Genomic DNA, 19,520 nt, shown 5'->3' with positions numbered 1-19,520 from the left:
GAGCGTGATAATTTTTGCTCTAGTGCTTCACTTAGATCTTTTAGAGCACGGTGGTGGTTTGTTTTAAAGAAACTTGATCTCTCATGCTTTACTTAGATTATTTTGAGAGTCGTTAATAGCATGGTAATTTGCTTAATGTTAATATACATGGTATTCAAGATACGTGAAACTTTCTTTTTAGTGGGTTGAATACTAAGAGAAGTTTGATGCTTGATAATTGTTTTGAGATATGGAGGTGATAATATCATAGTCGTGCTAGTTGAGTAGTTGTGAATTTGAGAAATACTTGTGTTGAAGTTAGCAAGTCCCGTAGCATGCACGTATGGTTAAAGTTGTGTAACAAATTTGAAGCATGAAGTGTACCTGGCTTGTGCATCCTTATGAGTGGCGGTCGGGGACGAGCGATGGTCTTTTCCTACCAATCTATCCCCCTAGGAGCATGCGCGTAGTACTTGATTTTTGATGACTTCTAAATTTTTGCAATAAGTATATGAGTTCTTTTGACTAATGTTGAGTCCATGGATTATACGCACTTTTACCTTTCCGCCATTTGCTAGCCTCTTCGGTACCGTGCATTGCCCTTTCTCACATTGAGAGTTGGTGCAAACTTCGCCGGTGCATCCAAACCCCGTGATATGATACGCTCTTTCACACATAAACCTCTCTATATCTTCCTCAAAACAGCCACCATACCTACCTATCATGGCATTTCCATAGCCATTCTGAGATATATTGCCATGCAACTTCCACCACAATCATCATCATCATCATGACATGCTTTACTTTTTTCATATTGCCATTGCATGATCTTGTAGTTGACATCGTATTTGTGGCAAAGCCACCATGCATTATTTTTCATACATGTCACTCTTGATTCATTGCACCATCCCGGTACACCGCCGGAGGCATTCATATAGAGTCATATCTTGTTCTAGTATCGAGTTGTAATCATTATGTTGTAATCAATAGAAGTGTGATGATCATCATTATTAGAGCATTGCCCAATAAAAAAAGAGAAAGGCCACAAAAAAAAGAAAGGCCCAAAAAAAGAAGGAGAAAATAAAAAGGGCAATGCTACTATCTCTTTTTCCACACTTGTGCTTCAAAGTAGCACCTTGCTCTTCATGTAGTGAGTCTCATATATTGTGCTTCAAAGTAGCACCATGATTTTCATAGTGAGTCTCATAATTTGTCTTGTTCATACTAGTGGGAATTTTTCATTATAGAACTTGGCTTGTATATTCCAACGATGGGCTTCCTCAAAATGCCCTAGGTCTTCATGAGCAAGCAAGTTGGATGCACACCCACTAGTTTTCTTTTGTTGAGCATTCTTAGCTCTAGTGCATCCATTGCATGGCAATCCCTACTCCTTGCATTAACATCAATTGATGGGCATCTCCATAGCTCATTGATTAGCCTCGTTGATGTGAGACTTTCTCCTTTTTTGTCTTCTCCACACAATCCCCATCATCATATTCTATACCACCCATAGTGCTATGTCCATGGCTCGCGCTCATGTATTGTGTGAAGGTTGAAAAAGTTTGAGATTATTTGAGTATGAAACAATTGCTTGGCTTTTCATCGGGGGTATAGAAGTTGGGAACATCTTTGTGTGACGAAAATGAAGCATAGCCTAACTATATGATTTTGTAGGGATGAACTTCCTTTGGCCATGTTATTTTGAGATGACATAATTGTTTGATTAGTATGCTTGAAGTATTATCATTTTTTATGTCAATATGAACTTTTGTCTTGAACCTTTCAGATCTGAATATTCATACCATGATTAAGAAGATTCACATTGAAATTATGCCAAAGTATCACTTCGCATCAAAAATTCTCTTTTGATCATTTACCTACTCGAGGACGAGCAGGAATTAAGCTTGGGGATGCCTGATACGTCTCCAACGTATCTATAATTTTTGATTGCTCCATGCTACTTTTACTACTGTTTTGGACTATATTGGGCTTTATTTTCCACTTTTATATTATTTTTGGGACTAACCTATTAACCGGAGGCCCAGCCCAGAATTGATGTTTTTGCCTATTTCAGTATTTCGAGGAAACAGAATATCAAACGAAGTCCAAACGGAATGAAACCTTTGGGAACGTGATCTTCTCACCAAATGTGATCCAGGAGACTTGGACCCTACTCCAAGAAGTTTCCGGGGAGGTCACGAGGGTGGAGGGCGCGCCCCCCCCGGGCACGCCCCCCTGCCTCGTGGGCCCCTCGGAGCTCCACCGATGTGCTCCTTCCTCCTATATATACCTACGTACCCCCATTAGACCAGAGACCGAGCCAAAAACCTAATTCCATCGCCACAACTTCCTGTATCCACGAGATCCCATCTTGGGGCCTGTTCCGGAGCTCCGCCAGAGAGGGCATCCATCACGGAGGGCTTGTACATCAACACCATAGCCCTTCCGATGAAGTGTGAGTAGTTTACTTCAGACCTTCGGGTCCATAGCTAGTAGCTAGATGGCTTCTTCTCTCTTTTTGGATCTCAATACAATGTTCTCCCCCTCTCTCGTGGAGATCTATTCGATGTAATCTTCTTTTTGCGGTGTGTTTGTTGAGCCCGATGAATTGTGGGTTTATGATCCAACTTATCTATGAATAATATTTGAATCTTCTCTGAATTCTTTTTTGTATGATTGAGTTATCTTTGCAAGTCTCTTCGAATTATCCGTTTAGTTTGGCCAACTAGATTGGTAGTTCTTGCAATGGGAGAAGTGCTTAGCTTTAGGTTCAATCTTGCGGTGTCCTTACTCGGTGACAGAAAGAGTTGCAAGGCACGTATTGTATTGTTGCCATCGATGATAACAAGATGGGTTATTTATCATATTGCATGAATTTATTCCTCTACATCATGTCATCTTGCTTAAGGTGTTACTCTGTTTTTAACTTAATACTCTAGATGCATGCTGGATAGCGGTCGATGAGTGGAGTAATAGTAGTAGATGCAGGCAGGAGTCGGTCTACTTGTCACGGACGTGATGCCTATATACATGATCATACCTACATAACCTCATAACTATGCTAAATTCTATCAATTGCTCAACAGTAATTTGTTCACCCACCGTAGAATATCTATGCTCTTGAGAGAAGCCACTAGTGAAACTATGGCCCCCGGGTCTATTCTCATCATATCAATCTCCATTACTTTATTTTACTTGTTTTTCTTTTACTTTTCACTTTGCATCTTTATACCAAAAATACCAACAATATTATCTCTATCAGATCTCACTCTCGTAAGTGACTGTGAAGGGATTGACAACCCCTAAGCGTTGGTTGCGAGTTGCTACCGTTTTGTGCAGGTACGAGGGACTTGCGCGTTACCTCCTACTGGATCGATACCTTGGTTCTCAGAAACTGAGGGAAATACTTACGCTACTGTGCTGCATCACCCCCTCCTCTTCGGGGAAAACCAACGCTAGCTCGAGACGTAGCAAGAAGGATTTCTGGCGCCATTGCCGGGGAGGCCTACTCCAAGTCAAGTCAAGATTTACTCTCCGGTCAACGAGCCATTTCTGGCGCCGTTGCCGGGGAAGCCTACGCAAAAGTCAACATACCAAGTACCCATCACAATCTCTATCTCTCGCATTACATTATTTGCCATTTGCCTCTCGTTTTCCTCTCCCCCACTTCACCCTTGCCATTTTATTCGCCCTCTCTTTCCCTTTGCCTTTTGTTTGCTCGTGTGTTAGTTTGCTTGCTTGTTCGTCACGATGGCCTTACCTAATTTTGGTGATCTTCACCTTAAAAGGCTAGAATATATCGAAAACAATGTCAGGAAGTTTATGGTCTTGCAATTTGAGCATAATAATTTCTTTAGAAACGAGCTTTAGGAACAAAAGAGTTTTATGAGTTATATGAATAAAGAGCTCAATGATATGTCCAATGAATTTGATGGTGTAAGAGCCCAAATTGCTCATCTTGAAAAAATGGCCGCTGAAATTTCTGATATGCAAGCCACCTTAGTCAATAAGATGGCCGCTAAACCGAATAACTATGAGAATCGAGATGAAGATCTAAAAGTTATTGATGTGTCCCCTATTAAATCTTTTTTTTGTAATATGAATCTTGATGAATCTGATTATGATCTTCCCTTACCTAGAAGGCGTTCTAAGAATTCCGAGTTTTTAGATCCTGAAAATGAAATAGATAAAAAAGGGATTGAAAGAAATAAAAATCTAAATATTGCTAAACCCACTATTTTGGATCTCAAGGAATTTAACTATGAAAATTTCTCTTTAATTGATTGTATTTCCTTGTTGCAATCCGTGTTAAATTCTCCTCATGCTTATAGTCGAAATAAGGCCTTTACCGAACACATTGTTGATGCCTTAATGCAATCTTATGAAGAAAAGCTTGAGTTGAAAGTTTCTATCCCTAGAAAACTCCATGATGAGTGGGAACCTACAATTAAGATTAAAATTAAAAATTACGAGTTTTATGCTTTGTGTGATTTGGGTGCTAGTGTCTCTACTATCCCCAAAGCTTTGTGTGATTTGTTAGATTTTCGTGACTTTGATGATTGCTCTCTAAACTTGCATCTTGCGGATTCCACTATTAAAAAGCCTATGGGAAGAATTAATGATGTTCTTATTGTTGCAAATAGGAATTATGTGCCCGTAGATTTTATCGTTCTTGATATAGATTGCAATTCTTCATGTCCTATTATTCTTGGTAGACCTTTCCTTAGAACGATTGGTGCAATTATTGATATGAAGGAAGGGAATATTAAATTCCAATTTCCCTTAAAGAAGGGCATGGAACACTTTCCTAGAAAGAAAATAAAATTACCATATGAATCTTTCATGAGACCCACTTATGGATTTCCTACCAAAGATGGCAATACCTAGATCTATCCTTGCTTTTATGCCTAGCTAGGGGCGTTAAACGATAGCGCTTGTTGGGAGGCAACCCAATTTTATTTTGTGTTTTTTGTTTTTGGTTCTGTTTAGGAATAAATAATCCATCTAGATTCTGTTTAGATGTGGTTTTATCTTTTAATTTGTGTTTGTGCCAAGTTAAACCTATTAGATCTTCTTGGAAGATAGTTATTTGATCTTGCTGTAATTTCCAGAATCTTTGCGCTCAGTGCTCGAATTGTCAAAAATCACCAGAACGTGATAAAATAGTGATTTGAATTTCTTATGATCAATAAACAAATTCCCAGGTCGTCTAATTTTGGTAGAATTTTTTGGGTTCAAGAAGTTTGCGTTAGTAACAGATTACTACAGAATGTTCTGTTTTTGACAGATTCTGTTTTGCGTGTGTTGTTTGCTTATTTTGATGAATCTATGGCTAGTAAAATAGTTTATAAACCATAGATAAGTTGGAATACAGTAGGTTTAACACCAATACAAATAAAGAACAAGTTCACTACAGTACCTTAAAGTAGTCTTTTGTTTTCTTTCTCTAACGGAGCTCACGAGATTTCTATTGAGTTTTGTGTTGTGAAGTTTTCAAGTTTTGGGTGAATTCTTTTGATGGATTATGGAACAAGGAGTGGCAAGAGCCTAAGCTTGGGGATGCCCATGGCACCCCCAAGATAATCCAAGGACACCAAAAAGTCAAAGTCCGGGGCATCCCCTCTTTCGTCCACTTCCATCGGTAATTTACTTGGAGCTATATTTTTATTCACCACATGATATGTGTTTTGCTTGGAGCGTCTTGTATTATTTGTGTATTTGCTTGTTAGTCTACCACAATCATCATTTCTGTACACACCTTTTGAGAGAGCCATGTATGAATTGAAATTTGTTAGAATACTCTATGTGCTTCACTTATATCTTTTGAGCTTGATAGTTTACTCTATGTGCTTCACTTATATCTTTTTGAGCGTGATAATTTTTGCTCTAGTGCTTCACTTAGATCTTTTAGAGCACGGTGGTGGTTTGTTTTAAAGAAACTTGATCTCTCATGCTTCACTTAGATTATTTTGAGAGTCGTTAATAGCATGGTAATTTGCTTAATGTTAATATACTTGGTATTCAAGATATGTGAAACTTTCTTTTTAGTGGGTTGAATACTAAGATAAGTTTGATGCTTGATAATTGTTTTGAGATATGGAGGTGATAATATCATAGTCGTGCTAGTTGAGTAGTTGTGAATTTGAGAAATACTTGTGTTGAAGTTAGCAAGTCCTGTAGCATGCACGTATGGTTAAAGTTGTGTAACAAATTTGAAGCATGAAGTGTACCTGGCTTGTGCATTCTTATGAGTGGCGGTCGGGGATGAGCGATGGTCTTTTCCTACCAATCTATCCCCCTAGGAGCATGCGCGTAGTACTTAATTTTTGATGACTTCTAAATTTTTGCAATAAGTATATGAGTTCTTTTGACTAATGTTGAGTCCATGGATTATACGCACTTTTACCTTTCCGCCATTTGCTAGCCTCTTCGGTATCGTGCATTGCCCTTTCTCACATTGAGAGTTGGTGCAAACTTCGCCGGTGCATCCAAACCCCATGATATGATACGCTCTTTCACACATAAACCTCTCTATATCTTCCTCAAAACAGCCACCATACCTACCTATCATGGCATTTCCATAGCCATTCCGAGATATATTGCCATGCAACTTCCACCATCATCATCATCATCATGACATGCTTTACTTTTGTCATATTGCCATTGCATGATCTTGTAGTTGACATCGTATTTGTGGAAAATCCACCATGCATTATTTTTCATACATGTCACTCTTGATTCATTGCACCATCCCGGTACACCGCCGGAGGCATTCATATAGAGTCATATCTTGTTCTAGTATCGAGTTGTAATCATTATGTTGTAATCAATAGAAGTGTGATGATCATCATTATTAGATCATTGCCCAATCAAAAAAAAGAGAAAGTCCAAAAATAAAAAAAGGAAGGCCCAAAAAAAGAAGGAGAAAATAAAAAGGGCAATGCTACTATCTCTTTTTCCACACTTGTGCTTCAAAGTAGAACCTTGCTCTTCATGTAGTGAGTCTCATATATTGTGCTTCAAAGTAGCACCATGATTTTCATATAGTGAGTCTCATAATTTGTCTTGTTCATACTACTGGGAATTTTTCATTATAGAACTTGGCTTGTATATTCCAACGATGGGCTTCCTCAAAATGCCCTAGGTCTTCATGAGCAAGCAAGTTGGATGCACACCCACTAGTTTTCTTTTGTTGAGCATTCTTAGCTCTAGTGCATCCGTTGCATGGCAATCCCTACTCCTTGCATTAACATCAATTGATGGGCATCTCCATAGCTCATTGATTAGCCTCGTTGATGTGAGACTTTCTCCTTTTTTGTCTTCTCCACACAATCCCCATCATCATATTCTATACCACCCATAGTGCTATGTCCATGGCTCGCGCTCATGTATTGCGTGAAGGTTGAAAAAGTTTGAGATTATTTGAGTATGAAACAATTGCTTGGCTTGTCATCGGGGGTATAGAAGTTGGGAACATCTTTGTGTGACGAAAATGAAGCATAGCCTAACTATATGATTTTGTAGGGATGAACTTCCTTTGGCCATGTTATTTTGAGATGACATAATTGTTTGATTAGTATGCTTGAAGTATTATCATTTTTTATGTCAATATGAACTTTTGTCATGAACCTTTCGGATCTGAATATTCATACCATGATTAAGAAGATTTACATTGAAATTATGCCAAAGTATCACTCCGCATCAAAAATTCTCTTTTGATCATTTACCTACTCGAGGACGAGCAGGAATTAAGCTTGGGGATGCCTGATACGTCTCCAACGTATCTATAATTTTTGATTGCTCCATGCTACTTTATCTACTATTTTGGACTATATTGGGCTTTATTTTCCACTTTTATATTATTTTTGGGACTAACCTATTAACCGGAGGCCCAGCCCAGAAATTGTTGTTTTTTGCCTATTTCAGTATTTCGAGGAAACAGAATATCAAACAGAGTCCAAACAGAATGAAACCTTCGGGAACGTGATCTTCTCACCGAACGTAATCCAGGAGACTTGGACCCTACTCCAAGAAGTTTTCGGGGAGGTCACGAGGGTGGAGGCCCCCCCTGGGCGTGCCCCCCTGCCTCGTGGGCCCCTCGGAGCTCCACAGACGTGCTCCTTCCTCCTATATATACCTACGTACCCCCATTAGACCAGAGACGGAGCCAAAAACCTAATTCCACCGCCGCAACTTCCTGTATCCACGAGATCCCATCTTGGGGCCTGTTCTGGAGCTCCGCCGGAGAGGGCATCCATCACGGAGGGCTTCTACATCAACACCATAGCCCTTCCGATGAAGTGTGAGTAGTTTACTTCAGACCTTCGGGTCCATAGCTAGTAGCTAGATGGCTTCTTCTCTCTTTTTTGATCTCAATACAATGTTCTCCCTCTCTCTCGTGGAGATCTATTCGATGTAATCTTCTTTTTGCGGTGTGTTTGTTGAGACCGATGAATTGTGGGTTTATGATCCAACTTATCTATGAATAATATTTGAATCTTCTCTGAATTCTTTTATGTATGATTGAGTTATCTTTGCAAGTCTCTTCGAATTATCCGTTTAGTTTGGCCAACTAGATCGGTAGTTCTTGCAATGGGAGAAGTGCTTAGCTTTCGGTTCAATCTTGCGGTGTCCTTACTCAGTGATAGAAAGAGTTGCAAGGCACGTATTGTATTGTTGCCATCGAGGATAACAAGATGGGGTATTTATCATATTGCATGAATTTATTCCTCTACATCATGTCATCTTTCTTAAGGCGTTACTATGTTTTTAACTTAATACTCTAGATGCATGCTGGATAGCGATCGATGAGTGGAGTAATAGTAGTAGATGCAGGCAGGAGTCGTTCTACTTGTCACGGACGTGATGCCTATATATATGATCATACCTAGATAACCTCATAACTATGCTAAATTCTATCAATTGCTCAACAGTAATTTGTTCACCCACCGTAGAATATCTATGCTCTTGCGAGAAGCCACTAGTGAAACCTATGGCCCCCAGGTCTATTCTCATCATATCAATCTCCATTACTTTATTTTACTTGTTTTGCTTTTACTTTTCACTTTGCATATTTATACCAAAAATACCAAAAATATTTTCTCTATCAGATCTCACTCTCGTAAGTGACCGTGAAGGGATTGACAACCCCTAAGCGTTGGTTGCGAGTTGCTACCATTTTGTGCAGGTACGAGGGACTTGCGCATGACCTCCTACTGGATTGATACCTTGGTTCTCAAAAACTGAGGGAAATACTTACGCTACTGTGCTGCATCACCCCCTCCTCTTCGGGGAAAACCAACGCTAGCTCGAGACATAGCAGCAAGCTAGTTCAGGTAAATGCAAGGACGATACATGCCGTAGGGACGGAATCATGCGGCCTGGGGATGATGCAGCCCAAGGAGCGCCCCCAACAGAGTAGGCTAGAGATGCAAAAGGGATACACATCGCAGGGACAGGCCCATGCGACTTTGGGATTATGGTGCCCGAGGGGTGCCCCCAACTGAATGAACCAGAAAGCGTCACCTAGCACCGTTGCTGAGGGGATGTTGAAGCAGCTGAAGACGCATGTTGAAGGAGTTGCTCCTCACGAGCCGCCTGGTCCAAAGCCTTGGGAGGCTTTGGGGCCCCAGGAGGCTCATGAAGAACCATCGCCATCTCTGCCAAGACTGCATGTGCCTGGCCTCCTGAGCCACCAGAATGCTCCTCAGGTGGAGCTGGGAGGTGATAGCCGCGTTCGCCAGGCCGAATGGCATGCGAACATAGCTGTGAGGTGGACTCCCGCACCGACCAACGCGCGAAGGCGAGAAACGCTCCTGAGATGCCGCCTTGTTGAGTCATGGGATGTCGACGTAGACGCGCAGCTCGTCGTCCTCGCCGGGACGAGGAGCTACGCTAGGTGGTGGGCAGTGGCCACCGCACTTGATTCTCGCGTCTTGAAGCTCCTCGATCACCTAGGTGATGAACTCCTGAGTGCCTGGCACTCCATGCATAGTGCCCTTGTGAGGGAAGCATGCGGTGAAGCATGCCTCCACGTGGTGCCCGAGGGCCTCCCTCGTGACATTGGCTAGGTCAGAGGCCCTCCAGAAAAGAGCCCCCGAGCCCAACCTGAGGAGGGCGCTGGCCACACCTTCCTATGTGAGGGAGGGAGGCGCCCTGTCCGTGGGCGCAGGTCCTGAGGTGGTGCCGTTGGAGACACCGCTTTCCTGAAGCTCCTGGCTGTGCAACTGCTTCAAGAGGGTAGACGGCGCCTTCGTTATCTCGGTCTTCGGCGGCCACATCCTGGTAGGCGCACTCAAGAGAGCACACCGCGTCATTTTCCTTGCAGGCAACCGTGATGACGCCGCAGCTTCCTGGCATCTTGAGGACATTATAGCAGTGATGAGTCACTGCCATAAACTTGGCCAGGGCTGCATACCCAAGGATGGCATTGAACAACAGGCGGATGTGGGCGGCATCAAAGTCAATGAGCTCGGTGCGGTAGTTCTCACGCATGCCGAAGGTGACAGGGAGGTGGACCTGCCCTATCGAGGTGGTGGAGCCGTCGGCCACTCCTAAGAAGGGCTTAGTTGGCTGCAGCTGATCATATGGCACTTGGAGGCGGTCAAACGTTTCGACGGAAAGGACATTGAGCCATGCGCCACCGTCGATGAGGGTCTTGGTGACGAGGACGTTGCTGATGATGGGCGAGCTGAGCATCGGGAGGGCGCCGACAATTTCCGCGCACTTCAGTTGGTCGGATGAGCTGAAGGTAATGGTGTAATCGGACCACCTGAGGGGGCGCGTGGCCTCGAGCCTGGGGAAGGGTGCGTTCACCTCGCTAGCAAACTGCTTGAAGATGCGCGAAGAGGTTGGGGCCTGAGCGCCACCCAAGATGCAAGTGACAACATGAGGCTCCTGGAAGCCCCCATCCCCCTCGTCCTAGTGGTGGTCGTCGCTCCTCCTTAGTGGTGGCGGTAGTGGAGGGAGGCCAGCGTTGCCCTAAGGGCGGTCCTCGCGAGGTTGGTCCCTCCAGGCGCCCTTGCGAGGCTGGTCCTGCTAGCGATCCTCATGAGGCCGGTCGCTCCACTCCTGGCAGGGCCCGCGGTCGTCCCAGCGTCCTCCACTTCGGCATCCTCCACAGCCGTAGCCTCGGTCCTTGCGCTCGGGGCATCGACCGAAGTGCCCGTCGCGGATACCCTGAGCTCCTGACAGTCATTGGTGTTGTGGCTGTGCATGTTGTCGAAAGCACAGAACGGTCGGTTGGCCTTGGATGACTCGGGGTGGTCGCAACCTCGCTTCATCTCCGGCTCCGCCGCGAGCACGGTAGCCCCGTTGTGCTTCACGTCCTTGGTCTTGGCCTTCTTGTCTTCTGGGTCGGCAGCTCGGAGCTCGAGGAGGGAAAGGCGTCCCTCCTCAGCTCTCGCGCACCTGGTCACCATGTTGAACATCTCCAGAGCTGTGCACAGGTCCTCGTGTATGGCGAGCTCCTCCTTCATCTTGACATCACGGACGTCGTCGGAAAATGCTGAGATGATGGCCTCGTCCGTCACCTTGGGGATCTTGAGGCAAACGATGTTGAAACTCTTGATGTACTTCTGCAGGTTCTCCCCTGGCTACTGCTTGATGTGCCGCAGGTCACCAGCGGAAGGCGGGTGGTCGCGAGTGCCTTGGAAGTTGGCGATGAAGCGCCCGCACATCTCTCCCCAGGAGGAGATCAATCCCGCGGGCAAGTTCAAGAGCCACAAGCGCGCGCCGTCTTTGAGAGCCATGGGGAACCAGTTCGTGATAACTTTCTCATCGCCATTGGCCGCCTCGATGCTCAGCTCGTAGAGCTGCAAGAACTTAGCAAGGTTGGGGGTGCCATCGTAGCGCGGAGGCAGGTCGGGCTTGAACTTGCCCGGCCAGACCACGCTGCGCAGCTCGGGGGTGAAGGCGCGCAACCCGCCGTGGACACTGGAGCCCGTCTTGGAGGTGGAGCCTCGTCCTGGTACCCACACGCCGCCGCTGCAGGCGGCGCACGGTCTTGACATGGTGGTGCTGGAATTGCAGGAGCATCTTCTTGCGGCCGCGGGATTTCCCGGCAGCTTCCTTCTTCACGCGCGGGCGCCCTGCACGGTTGGTCGCGCTGCGGGGCAACGCGTCTTGGTGCGAGGGTGACGTCTTGATGTGGAGGTGGCGGAGGTGCTCCATGGGCTACGTCACCCGCAGCAGGGGGCGGACGAGGCAGCGAAAGGGATGGTGCAAGAGAGCCCCCAGCGGCGCTGACGAGCTCGACGATGCGGTCCAGCCAGTCCTCGTAGAGGTCGTCGACGGTGCAGTAATGCAGGAGCTCGCGCGCCATGAGCAGTGCGGCCTGTGCGTCCACGGGCCTGTGACGAGCATGGGATGACGAGCCGGCCGGAGTCAACGATGGGGTGGCGGTGCGTCCATCCCGCTGCATAGATGGGTGTAGTGACGAAGCTTGCTGCTCGTTTCCTACAGGGCCGGTGGCGGCTTTGGCAGTGGGTGAAGGAGAACGATGGGGAGGTCTGCCGACGGGCACCGTCAGGGTAACGCGAGCGGCAAGTGCGGTCCGGCGCTTAGCGCGGGCCCGGCGAGCGTCAGACATGGATGTGGTGGAGTAGTGGTACGTCGATCGGCGGAAGAAGGTCTTCAGCGCACCCCCTAAGTGGCGCGCCAAATGTTGGATTACGGGTTCCAGCAAACCCTTGTGAGGTTCGAATACTGGGGTGCGCATGAAGAACACTCTCTTCCTCGCTCGCTCGCTCAACGATTCTGCGGCCTAGCTCGACGGACCCAAAGAACAAGAGACACGAGGGTTCATACTTGTTTGGGCCACCTTGCGGTGTAATACCCTACTTCCAGTTTGTGGGTGGATTGCCTCAAGGGGCTGAGGATGAACTAGTACAATGGATGAACAGCCTCGGGAGGTGAGGTGTTCTTGAGCTAGATGAACTGGCGAGCTTGTTCGGGTGGAATGGATCCGATCCGTCCCTCTCTCCTTTCCCTATGGTGGTGGCTAGGTCCTATTTATAGTGGCCTTGGTCCTCTTCCCAAATGTTAGGAGGGAAGGGATCCCACAACGGCCAAGTTTGAAGGGGGGCAACTAGTACAAGCTATCATGACAAAAGGTGGTCTTCGCCTGCCAAAGGCTCTGGTGGTGATGTTGATGTGGGCATCGCAATGACCTCCGTCTTGTTGTCCTACTGGTCTTGGTCTTGTTGCACCGATATGGAAACGTTTGCCTGATGCCTCAAGACCCCGTGGCTATGCTTGCCTCCTTAGCACCAAAGAGGAAACTGTTACACTACGCCCGCTAGCACCCGCCTGGCCTTGGTCGTCATGGCTCACGTCACGTGAACCTCGCGAGGTGCCCCTTTCATAGATATCTCCGCCCCACAGGAGCCAGCCTAGTGAGGCTGCCCCCAGGGAGGTCTTCGTGTTGTCCGCCTCACGAGGCTTGGCCCCTTGCGAGGGTCTTGAGTTGCTGCTACTGAAGATGGGACGTACCAGGCCGTTGGTGGAGCCACGCTCGTGGGTCGCAGGCAAGCAAGTCTGGGAACCCCCAGTCCCAGAATGCCAACAGGTGCGACGAGACCAAGACCGCCAGGACGACAGGACAGAGGTCATCATGGAGCCCACTACAGCATCACTACTAGAGCCTTTGCAGGCGAAGACTATTTTTGTCAGGATATCTTGTACTTGTTGTCTCCCTATGAATTTGGCCGTTGTGGGATTCCTTCCCGCCTACATTTGGGAAGAAGACCAAGGCCACTATAAATAGGACTTAGCCACAACCCGAAAGGGGGGTCGGATCATTCAGACCATCCTCACACCCACTAGCTCATCGAGGTCAAGAACACCTCACCTTCTGAGGTTGTCCAACCACTGTACTAGGTCATCCTCAGCCCCTCGAGGCAATCCACCACAAAGCTGGAGTAGGGTATTACACCGCAAGGTGGCCCGAACCAGGATAAACTGTTGTGTCTCTTTTCCCTTGGGTTCGTCGAGCTAGGCTGTGGAATCATTGGGCCAGCAGGTTGGGGAGAGGGAGTTCTTCGTACGCACCCCAGTGTTTGAACCTCTCAAGGGTCTGCGGAGCCCAGGATCCGCCATTTGGCGCCCCAGGTAGGGGTGCGTCGAAGCTCCGCCTTCCCGTCCGCCCCGTCCCTCTGCCCGCTTTGTCTCTTCGCCCTGGTTCCATGGCAGGCGCCGCTCCTCCGACTGGATATGACAGCGCGGCGGACCCGGTTCAGGCCGGACCTGCCGCCCCGATATGACAGCGCGGCGGACCCGGTAGGATTCCTCCAAGCGTATGAGGAAGCCGTCTGGGTGGAAGGCGGAAACGACAAGGTCATGGCCAACTGGTTCCCCATGGCCCTCACTAGCGTACCGCACGCCTGGCTTCTTAGTCTGCCGGAATCTTTTGTGGCCTCCTGGGAAGAGCTGTGTGGCCTCTTCATCGCGCGCTTCGTGGCACCAGCGCCCCACGCCGTCATAGCCCTCCTCGGTGGCTCTCAGGCTCCGCCATCGGACCGCCATATCAAGCAGTTCTTTCGTCAAGCAGGTGCTGCCTGCGTGCGACAGGGAACTCCTCCGGGATGGGTGGCACCCGAGGCCGACCTCACCTTCGACTCAAGAGACTATCCTATGACCACCGCGGGCGTAGGTGTGCCCCCGATGCTTTGCACCCCCACCATCTGTAACGTGGCGGTAACCAAGACTCTCATTGACAGTGGGGCCGGACTCAATGTGCTCTCCATGGAAGCTTTTGGCTTGCTCCACGTATCACACGGCCAGCTCTGCCCCACCAAGCCGTTCTCCGGGGTCGTCGACGGCTCCACCATCCCACTGGGGCAGATCCGCTTCCCTGTCACCTTCGGTACCCGCAACAATTACTGCACCGAGCTCATCGACTTCGACATCACCCCTATCAGCCTCCCGTACAACGCCATCCTTGGGTACCCGGCCTTAGCCAAGTTCATGGCAGCAACTCACCCTGCCTACAACCTCATGAAGATGCCAGGAAGCAGCGGTGTCCTCACCATGACTGGGGACACCAAGGAGGCACTGGCGGCTCCCAAGCTTGCTTTCAGGGCCGTGGCTACCGTGCGGCCGGAAGCGGTAGAGGTCCTTGAGGCCCCGGGGGCTGCGCCAGCAAAGAAGAAGTAGTTGTTCTCTCAGGACCGGGCCGAGACGAAGTAGGTGCCGATCGACCAAGATGGGGCATCAGGGGCCACCTTCACAATAGGCGCCAACCTCGCCTAGACCAAGAAAAAGCGCTGGTCGATTTCTTGCATGCGAACAAGGAGGTGTTCGCATGGGAGCCCAAGGACCTGGCTGGAGTCCCAAGGGGGTGATCGAGCATCACCTGAATGTGCGACCCAATGTACGCCCGGTGAAGCAGAAGGCACGGTGGTAGTCCATAGAAAAGCAGTCATTCATTGTCCAAGAAACCCGCAAGCTGCAAGACGCTGGTGTCATTCCAGAGGTGCGATACCTAGAATGGCTCGCGAACCCAGTCGTAGTGCATAAGAAATGCGGGAAGGAACGCATGTGCGTCGACTTCACCAACCTCAACAAGGCATGCCCTCAAGACCCCTTTCCACTGCCGCGCATCGACCAGAGCATCGACTCCACTGCTGAGTGCGACCTGCTGTGCTTCCTGGACACATTCTCAGGGTATCACCAAATCAAGATGGCAGTGCAGGATGTCGAGAAGACGTCCTTCCTGACCCCGTGTGTGGTGTACTGCTACACCTGCATGCCCTTTGGGATGTGTAACGCCGGAGCGACCTTCCAACGGCTCATGCACATCGCTCTAGGCTAGCAGCTCGGGAGATATGCTGAGGCCTACGTCGAAGACATAGTGGTGAAATTTCCGGAGGCAAGGACCCTCATTGAGGACCTGCAAGAAACATTCGCCAGCCTGCGCAAGGTGGACTTGTGGCTCAACCCAGATAAATGCATCTTTGGCGCCCCCTCTGGCAAGTTTTTGTGCTTTCTGGTGTCACACATGGGGACTGAGGCAAACCCGGAGAAGGTCAAGGCGATAGAAAGGATGAGCCCACCACGGACCCTTAAGGAAATGCAGAATCTGGCGGGCTGTGTGACCGCACTAGGGTGCTTCATCTCCAAGCTGGGGGAGTGCACCCTCCCATTCTTTAAGTTGATGAAGAAGAAGGGGCTGTTCGAGTGGACTCTGGAGGCCGATGCCGCATTCCAAGACCTTAAGAGATACCTCACCAGCCCGTCGGTGATGGTGGCGCTACGTCCACTCGAGCCCCTAGTGCTCTACCAGGCTGCCACGCCTCACTCAGCCAGCACGGCGCTGTTGGCCGTCAGGAAGGAGCACCAGTCCAAGGGCCTTCCACATGACTCTGCGCGCTCGGTCAAAGCGACGCAGCCTCAAGGCGGCACTCCTGAGGCCATGGCTGCGCCGGCAGGCGACCGAGCTCCTGAGGTCCACCAGCCTCAGGAGGCGCCTCAGCCACAAGAGGTCTCAGACTACACCGACAATCCTGCCCTTATCGAGCACCCGGTGTACTTCGTCAGCACGATAGTGCGGGATGCACGAGCATGCTACCCCATGCCACAGAAGCTCTTGCTCGCGCTTCTAGTCGCCTCACGCAAGCTGGGCCACTACTTCCAAGGACACCCCATCAAGGTCGTTTTGGCCTACCCACTAGAGAGGGTACTCCAGAGCCCCAATGATGCAGGTAGAGTCGCCAAATGTAACATCAAACTGCAGGCATTTCAGCCGGAGTTCAGCACCACCAGGGTCATCAAGGGAGCCGCACTCACCGACTTCATGGCGGAATGGACTGATGCCCCAGGACCAGAGGCGGGCGAGGACCGGACACTCTCACAAGGGAGCGAAGCATCAGGCGACTGGGTCATGTACTTTGACGGCGCCTTCGCACGGCAGGGCACGGGGGCCGGAGCCATTCTTGTTTCGCCTACTCAAGACAAGCTCTACTACGCCGTGCAACTCTGCTTCCGACACGGCGAAAAGGTCTCCAACAACATCGTAGAGTATGACGGCTTGATCGCCGGCCTCAAGGCCGCATCCGCTTTGGGCATGAAGCGCCTCACCATCAAGGGGGACTCCCAGCTCCTCGTCAAATTATCCAACAAAGTGTACGAGCCGAAGGATGAACACATGGAGGCATACCTGGCAGAGGTACGCAACATGGAGAAGCAATTCCTGGGCCTAGAGTTGCAGCACGTGCCCCACGGCACGAACAAGGAAGCTGGTGACATCGCCAAGAGGGCGTCCAACCGCTAGCCTTAGGAGCCCGGTGTCTTCGAGGAGTGGCTCTTCAATCCTTCAATCGCCCCTCCGGTTGCGGAGCCAGCACTGCCTTAGGAGGACCTCCCGCCAGCACCAACCTCGGGAGCCCCCGCCTGCGGCCCGACCTTAGGAGCACGCCTGCTCCTTGCGCTCAAGCCTAGGGAGGGGCGCTAGACCAAAGAATTCAAGGCGTACCTGCTTCAGGGGACCCTGCCAGAGAAGGAAGAAGACGCTGAGCGGGTAGCTCAGCAGGCCACGGCCTACTGCATTCAGGATGGTGAGCTTTACCGAAAATGACCAAACGATGTTTCCTTGTGATGCATCTCCAGGGAACAGGGATGTGAGCTGTTAGCCGACATACACGGCAGAGACTGCATGCATCACTCATCATCGTGCACCCTCGTGGGCAAGGCGTTCCGCAGCAGATTCTAGTGGCCCACGGCACTCAGTGACGCGGCCAAGCTGGTGAGATCATGTGAAGCCTGCCAGTTCCATGCCAAGCAAATCCACCAGCCCACCCAGAGCCTCCAAACCATCCCTCTCATGAACGTTTACGGTCTAGGGGTTGGACATCTTGGGTCTGTTCCCTCGAGCACCCAGGGGCTACCGCTACCTCTACGTTGCCATCGACAAGATTACCGAATGGGCGGAGGTGGAAGCAGTCCGCACAATCCCGGCTGGCTCGGTGGTCAAGTTCATCAAGGGCCTCGTGAGACGTTTCGGAGTCCCTAATTGCATCATCACCGACAACAGCTCGTGGTTCACTAGCAATCTCTTCAAAACATATTGTGCTAACCTTGGAATGCAAATATGCTATGCCTCAGTGGCGCACCCGAGGAGCAACAGCCAAGCTGAGTGTGCCAATGTGGAGGTCCTGAGGGGCCTCAAAAGAAGAACCTTCAAGAAGAAGCTCAAGGCCTGCGGCAAGGGCTGGCTCGACGAGCTCCAGTCCGTGTTATGGTCCGTTCGCACCACCGCGACCAAGCCGACCGGCGAAACTCCATTCTTCCTCGTCTACGGAGCTGAAGTGGTTCTCCCACATGAGTTCAAGCATCGCTACGCGTGTGTAACGCCCCGGACACAGCCGCCGGTGGTCATTACTCCTGGCGGGATCTAGACTGGCCCCACAGATCAATACTAGTCTTTTCTGCGCACTTTGTCCTCCCTCACGCGCACCCATGAGCAACTTCCCGGTCGGTCACCCATCCTGAAATTACTACAAGCTGAGCACACTTAACTTTAGAGTTCTGTCCGAATGGGCCTTCGGAAAAGAAGGAATTCCTTATTTATATGAGTAGTATATCATCCCTATTAAGCCAGGCTATCACATACACCCCCACTCAGAGGAACCAACGTCCTCATCGGGCCACAAGAATGTTCCCTCTTGACACATACGTCTGTGCATCCAGTCCGGTACATGTGCTATGCTGTGTGCCACGACGGGTCACAAACGTCATGAACAACATGGCCGCACATCTTCCCGCAAACATCCGTGTAACCACGAGAACCTGGCTCTGATACCAACATGTAATGCCCTGGACACACCCGCCGGTGGTCGTTACTCCTGGAGGGATCTAGACTGGCCCCACAGATCAATACTAGTCTTTTCTGCACACTTTGTCCTCACTCGCGCGCACCCAGGAGAAACTTCTCGGTCGGCCACCCATCCTGAAATTACTCCAAGTTAAGCACGCTTAACTTTGGAGTTCTGTCCAAATGGGCTTCCGGAAAAGAAGGAAATCCTTATTGATATGAGTAGTCTATCATCCCTATTAAGCCAGGCTATCACAGCGCGGGTCTTGGCATTTGATGAGGCATGCCAGGACGCCATGCGGGGTATGGACCTCGTGTTGGGGGAGGAACGCCGCTGTCAAGCCTCGCTCCGAGCGGCAAGGTACTAGCAGACGCTGCGGCGGTATCACTGCCGCAACGTCCGCTCCAGGATGCTCGAGGTGGGAGATCTCGTCCTACGGCGGGTGCTCTCCAGGGAAGGGCTGCATAAGCTCTCACCCATGTGGGAGGGCCCATTTAGGGTTGCTCGTGTCTCCAGGCCTGGTGCTGCGCGCCTGGAGACGCAAGACGGGATCCCCATCCAGAACGCCTGGAACATCCAGCACCTCCGGAAGTTCTACCCATCAAGCAAGGCCTAGTGCCTGTGAAGGTCTCCGCTTGTGACACTCTCATGTAATAATGAGTGGGGCTGTACACGCCCCGGAGTCTCCGGAGAGCCGCCCTCGGGCCTCAGGGGCTCCCTCCCACGTCCTAC

This window comes from Triticum urartu, chromosome 2A (assembly GCF_056163025.1).
Source record: "Triticum urartu cultivar PI428250 chromosome 2A, HENAU_Tu73, whole genome shotgun sequence".
Lineage (NCBI taxonomy): Eukaryota > Viridiplantae > Streptophyta > Magnoliopsida > Poales > Poaceae > Triticum > Triticum urartu.
This window is presented reverse-complemented; position numbering follows the sequence as displayed.